Source organism: Saccopteryx leptura, chromosome 4 (assembly GCF_036850995.1).
Source record: "Saccopteryx leptura isolate mSacLep1 chromosome 4, mSacLep1_pri_phased_curated, whole genome shotgun sequence".
Lineage (NCBI taxonomy): Eukaryota > Metazoa > Chordata > Mammalia > Chiroptera > Emballonuridae > Saccopteryx > Saccopteryx leptura.
Genome location: NC_089506.1, coordinates 147,692,908 through 147,697,109, shown reverse-complemented (window position 1 = coordinate 147,697,109; position 4,202 = coordinate 147,692,908). Strand labels below are relative to the sequence as shown.

Here is a 4,202-nt window from a genome sequence, read left to right as displayed (position 1 = left end):
TTTAACTTCATACATCTGTAAACATCCTACATCTAAAAGTTACATTCACAGATACTGGGGATAACAACTTGAATGTCTTTTCAGAGGCACAATTCAACCCATAAAAACATCAAGTATTACTTTCTTCCATAGACAATATAATCAAGTTAACCTGAGAGAGTATATTCCCACTGTCAACATGGCTTGGATCTAATACTCAGCAAAATAATAGCCCTAGCTGATATTGCTAATAATTTTACTTTTTATAGGCCTTCAACTTTTTATTTAAATATTATTTTTCAATTACAGTTTTCATTCCATATCATTTCATATTAGTTTCAGATAGATGGCCTAGTGACTAAACAATTGTACACTTTACTCAGGGGAAACTGTGCCCCCTGATTTTTCAAGTACCCACCCTTCTTATTACATTAAGTGCACTCATGCTTACTACATTACTATTGCCTATATTCCCTATGCTATAAATTACAACTCAGAGACTATTATGTAACAACCAGTCTGTTCTTCTCAATCCCTTCACCTTTTCACCCAGGCCTCCAAGGCCCCTCCCCTCTGGGAATCATCAGTCTGTTCTCTGCATCTATGAATCTTTCTACTTTGTTTTTTAGATTCCACATACAAGTGAAATCATATTGTATTTGTCTTTTTCTGATTGACTTATTTCACTTAGAATAATACCCTCTAGGTCCATCCATGCTGTCACAAATGTCATTTTTTTTACAATCAACTAATATTCAATTGTATATGTACCACTGTTTTTTAAGCCGTTAGTCTGTTGATAGGTCCTGGGCTTGCTTCCATATCTTGGCTATTATAAATAAGGCTGCAATAAACATAAGTGTGCATATATTCCTTCAAATTAATGTTTTGAGTTCCTTAGAACAGTGATTTTCAACCTTTTTTTTTTTTCATGGCACAAACACACAGTAATTACTAAGGTCAGTGCCCCTGACTAAATACAACTATTTTCATCTCATGGCACAAATAAATTAGTTACTAAGGAAGAAGAGCTCAGGGCCCCTTTTTCTTTAGTAATTAGTTTATGAGTGCGTGAGAAACAAAGGTTGAAAATCACTGCCTTAGAATATACACCCAAAAGTGGAATTGCTGGGTCATAAGGCAGTTCCATTTTTAATTTTTTGAGGAATCTCCATACTGTTTTCCACAGTGGCAGCACCAGTCTGCATTCCCACCAACCATGCATGAGAGTTCCCTTTTCTCCACACTCATCAGCACTTGGGTTTTTTTTGTTGTTGTTGTTAATTTATTGATGATAGCCATTCTGACAGGTGTGAAGTGATATCTCCTTATGGTTTTAATTTGCATTTCTCTGATGATTAGTGATGATTAGCATCTTTTCATATGTCTATTGGCCATCTGTGTGTCCTCTTTGAAGAAGTGGCTCATTTTTTAATTGGATTGTTTGTTTGGTGTTGATCTGTATGTGTTCATAATAAATTTTGGATATTAACCCCTTATCAGATATATCATTGGTGAATATGTTCTCCTATTGTGTGGGTTGTCTTCATTTTATTGACAGTTTCCTCTGCAATGCAAAAACTTTTTAGTTTGATGTACTCCCACTTGTTAATTTTTTTCTTTTGTGTCCCTTGACCCAGGAGGTACATTAGAAAAATATTGCTAAGAAAAATGTCAAGATTTTACTGCCTATGTTTTCTTTTTATATATATTTGAAATTTCAAGGTCAGTTTATTAAACTTATTAATTAAAGCTTTCAGAAGAATAATCTCTTAAAAATTATTTTTCTTAGAAAAAAAGGAAAATCAACACCCTCTCAGCATAGCCACAGATGTTATGGCAGTCAACCCTCTCCTAGGTGGGGATAGTCCATCAGCCCTTTAAGTCACTCTCTTGGACAGAAGGCTGGTAGTCTGGATCATCTTAATCATCCTCCAGCTCCAAGTCATCCAATTCCTGAAAAAAAAACTCATCGACCTCCACATTGTTTCCAGCATCCTCCAAGAACTATCCAGTTCAAGATTATGATCTGTTTCAAATAGCTGTTTCCCACTTAATTTTCTCCTGCTGTTCTTCTGTTCTTTTTTTTTCTTTTCTTTTCTTTTCTTCAGTGAGAGGAGAGAAGACAGAGAGACGGACTCCTGCATGTGCCTTGACTGGGATCCACCTGACAAGCCCACTAGGGGGCAATATGCTCTGTCCATCAAGGGTGTTGCTTCAATGCTCAGCAATCGAGCTCTTCTTAGTGCCCGAGGTAGAAGCCATGGAGCTATCCTCAGCACCCAGGGCCAACTCACTCCAATCAAGCCATAGCTGCAGGAGAAGGAGAGAAAGAGAGAAAAACCAGAGAGGTAGGGGTGGAGAAGCAAATAGGCACTTTTCCTGTGTGCCTGACTGAGAATCAAACCCAGGATCTACATTCCAGGTCAATGCTCTACCACTGAGCCAACCAGCCAGGGTCTTTCTTGCTGTTCTTCATTCCTTCATTCATTATTCATTTCTTTTTCATTTCTAAGGGTTCTGCATCAAACTTGGCTTTCCAACTTAAATTCTCAATTGTAACAAGAGTGCCATTGAAATAACTGCTTTTCAGCTCATTCTTCTTCTTTTTGTTTCTTCTTCTCTTCTAGTTTTTATTTGCTCCACTATTTAATTTAATTTCTCTTGCACAGCTGTCACCAAGTAAAGATTATCACCATACCAAGGTTTTCTTCTTTCTGCCAGTAATGCTAATAATTTTTAAATGCCTGAGATATTATCTTCTAGATTTTCCTGGGAGACTATTTCATAAAAGGGGAGAGCTTCATATGGGTATTTCTCACTATATATAAACTTAAGGGTAGTCTGGACAGTTTCACCTCTTTCTCCAGTCTCAGGTGTCTCAGATGTCACAGAAATGGTGAAGCTGGGAGGATTTTCTGGTAATACCAGTTATTAAATTCTCAAACTCCTCCTCACTCATCCCCTTAACATCCTCACTGCTGGTGAGAGAGAAAGTGAATGGGACGAGCTATACGGGGATAGCTGAGAGAGATCTTCCCATAAAGGAGTCAAGGCAGATGGAACTTCAGAGCCTCCAGGTCATTGTGCTGCTCCTCACTATAATCTCTCATTGTGACCCTTGCTGCTGTCCATGGATCGTCCAGACACCCAACTGGCACGCTGCAACCAGGACCACTGCTGCAGAGGAGAATGGGCAGCAGCAGGGTGGATGCAGGCACAGAGTCTGGGGCTGTGAGGCCCAGAACCCAAAGCTAGGCCAGGCCTGCTGAACAACAGACTTGCCCTGGCCCTCTACCCACTGGGAAGTCCCTGTTTTCTTGTAGGTGTTTTATGGTTTCAAGGCTTACATTTAAGTTTTTCATATATTTCTTCTTTTCTTTACCATTGCTTTTTTTCTTTTTCTTTTTTTAGGTATTTAATTCATTTTGAATTTATTCTTGTACATGGTGTAAGAAGAGGTATCTCCAATTTTCCCAACGCAATTTATTGAATAGACTGTCCTTACCCCATTGTATGTTCTTCTCCTTTGTCAAAAATATTAATTGACTATAAAGTGTGGGTTTATTTCTGGCCTCTCTATTCTGTTCCACTGTTCTATGTGTCTGTTTTTATTCCAGTACCATGCTATTTTGATTACTATAGCCTAGTAGTGTAGTTTAATACTAGGTCCCATGATATCTTCAACTTTGTTCTTCTTTCTCAAGATTGCTGAGGCTATTCGGGGTCTTTTGTGGTTCCATATAAGTTTTTGGATTTGTTCTAGTTATGTGAAAAAATTCCAGTGGTATTTAAGAATTGCATTAATTCTATAGATTACTTTGGGTAGTATGGACATTTTAATAATGTTCATTCTTCCTATCCATGAGCACAGTATATGCTTCCGTTTATTTCTAACTTCTTCAATTTCTTTCTTCAGTGTCTTATAATTTTTCAAATACAGTTGTTTTACCTCTTTAGTTAAATTTATTCTTAAGGAGGTTTTTTTATATAATTGTAAACAGGATTGTATTCTAAGTTTCCCTTTTTGATAGTTCATTATTGGCAAATGATTTCTGTATATTTTTTTTGTATCCTGCTACTTTACTGAATTCATCTGTCAATTCTAATAGATTTTTGGTGGGGCCTTAAACTTTCTGTCTAGTTCTCTGCAGCTTCTCAGTTTGCAACCCCTTGGATAGAGTTCAGTGGTGTCACTTACATTGTTAAGATGGCTATGTACA

At 37.4% G+C, this 4,202-nt stretch overlaps 1 pseudogene; it reads right to left on the bottom strand.

The window, feature by feature from the left end:
• Positions 1 to 1,851: 1,851 nt before the first annotated feature.
• On the bottom strand, positions 1,852 to 3,092 carry LOC136404260 (RWD domain-containing protein 1-like; annotated as a pseudogene).
• Between the last annotated feature and the right edge of the window lie 1,110 nt (positions 3,093 to 4,202).